This window comes from Bison bison, unplaced genomic scaffold, assembly GCF_000754665.1.
Source record: "Bison bison bison isolate TAMUID 2011002044 unplaced genomic scaffold, Bison_UMD1.0 scf7180017864183, whole genome shotgun sequence".
Classification (NCBI taxonomy): Eukaryota; Metazoa; Chordata; class Mammalia; order Artiodactyla; family Bovidae; genus Bison; species Bison bison.
This window is the reverse complement of record NW_011494755.1, coordinates 5,017,995-5,020,331: the sequence shown is the minus strand read 5'-3', so window position 1 is coordinate 5,020,331 and position 2,337 is coordinate 5,017,995. Positions and strand designations below refer to the sequence as shown.

General features: G+C 37.3%; 1 non-coding gene across 1 annotated transcript; it reads right to left on the bottom strand.

Moving 5' to 3' along the window:
- Positions 1 to 212: 212 nt before the first annotated feature.
- TRNAE-UUC lies at positions 213 to 283 on the bottom strand. Its single transcript has one exon. It is a non-coding gene; the product is annotated as a tRNA-Glu (tRNA).
- Between the last annotated feature and the right edge of the window lie 2,054 nt (positions 284 to 2,337).

Here is a 2,337-nt window from a genome sequence, read left to right as displayed (position 1 = left end):
GTTTGAAGTTGTAAAGTTTATAGAGTACCAGGGCAGCATTTATCTTACATGGTTAAGAACATAAGAATTAAAGATATTTGATTCTAGTGTTTGGTTTATCCTGCAGTTTTCACATGTTTTACTTAGAATATATTTTACTATTCTCTGGACCTTCAAATGATGTTGTAATTTCTATTTTTTCTGGCTATGCCATGTGACTTGCAGGATCTTAGTTCCCCAACCAGGGATTGAACCTGGGCCCAGCAGTGAAAGTGCTGAGTCCTAACCACTGGGCAACCAGGGAATTCCCCACATTTGACTTCTGAGATGCTTCCTGATAAAGGGTTCTGCAATCAAGTAAATTTTACTGAAGTGATGCAACAGAATCAAGGTTGGGTTAAAAATTATTTTTAACTAGTATGCAATATATCTGAGTTTGTGTTACTTAGAATCTTATTCCACTTGGATATGACTCTTAAATGTGACTGATTAATACTGATATTATATGACTTAATGAAGTAATGAACTGCTTAAATGAAATTTTACCAAAAAGGCTTAAATATAAAGTTAAAAGTAAATTTTAATATAATTATCTGATGGAAAATGATGAAAAATGAATGAGCTCCATGCTTTCTTAAAGAGACTGTGGTAAATACCATGGTTTTCCCTTCGTGCCTCAGGGTTATCACTATGCACACTGCACAGTGTTATGGAACAACGAGGCCTGCCTTCACAGCTCTGTGTGAGCCTCTTTGCTTTCAGGTCCCTTAGTTCTTTGAGTTCTTGTGTGTACTTTTTATTGACAGGCTTCATCACCTCCTTTCTGAAGTTGTTACCTTCTTATTTATCTTTCCATTCTGATCCATCAGTTTTTTATTTTTTTCTGATGTGATGTGGGATAAGCTAGTGCAGTTTTAATGACTATGTATAAAATAAGATGAATGTATTCTGAGATCCATAGCTTTAGTAAGGTGTATGAGTATTACTTCAAATTCATGATATTTAGTAAACACTTATTTTTCCCTGTTCTTTTATTTCTCCTTTATTACCTGGACTGAATAATTGCTATTTTGAATGTGCAGGACTTCTGCTTCTTAACATATATGACTAATAGATGAAAATTTTCTTTTGTTTTATTTAAAATATTAACCTAGATGTCCATCAGCAGATGAATGGATAAGAAAGCTGTGGTACATATACACAATGGAGTATTACTCAGCCATTAAAAAGAATACATTTGAATCAGTTCTAATGAGGTGGATGAAACTGGAGCCTATTATACAGAGTGAAGTAAGCCAGAAAGAAAAACACCAATACAGTATACTAATGCATATATATGGAATTTAGAAAGATGGTAACAATAACCCTGTATACAAGACAGCAAAAGAGACACTGATGTATAGAACAGTCTTTTGGACTCTGTGGGAGAGGGGGAAGGTGGGATGATTTGGGAGAATGGCATTGAAATATGTATAATATCATATATGAAACGAGTCGCCAGTCCAGGTTCGATGCACGATACTGGATGCTTGGGGCTGGTGCACTGGGATGACCCAGAGGGATGGTATGGGGAGGGAGGAGGGAGGAGGGCTCAGGATGGGGAACACATGTATACCTGTGGCAGATTCATTTTGATATATGGCAAAACCAATACAATATTGTAAAGGTAAATAAAATAAAATTTAAAAAAATATTAACATATTTTATTGTAAGAGACCATTAATCATTATACATTCTCAATTAGCCATATCCATACACTGTCTGAATTGGCATCATGGACTCAGTGAACATGAGTCTGAGCCAGCTCCAGGAGATAGTAAAGGACAAGGAAGCCTGGAGTGCCGCAGTCCATGGGGTTGCAAAGAGTCAGACACGACTTAGCAACTGAACAACAATAGTCGACTGACCGTTCCAACTGGTCAGTCCTCAAAGAACTTCCATCCGCCTGGTAGCACACATCGTAAGTATAAACAGATTAAATAAGAATGAAAGACTTATCAAGTTCAGTGATTACACATAAAAAAATAAATGAATGCCATGATATGTAGTTATCTAAGTCACACTAAATGGAAAATTTGCAAATCATGCTCAAGGGACAGAATAGACATCTGTCACTTCCACTGAAAGCCATAGACTCAGTAGTGTTTCCACTACTGATCAAACTGAGCTGCCTGATGATATTCGATTAGAATTCTGTATTTGTTCAAATCTCTGTAGAAAGATGGAGAAGGCAATGGCACCCCACTCCAGTACTCTTGCCTGGAAAATCCCATGGATAGAGGAGCCTGGAAGGCTGCAGTCCACAGGGTCGCTGAGGGTCGGACGCGACTGAGCGACTTCACTTTCACTTTTCACTTT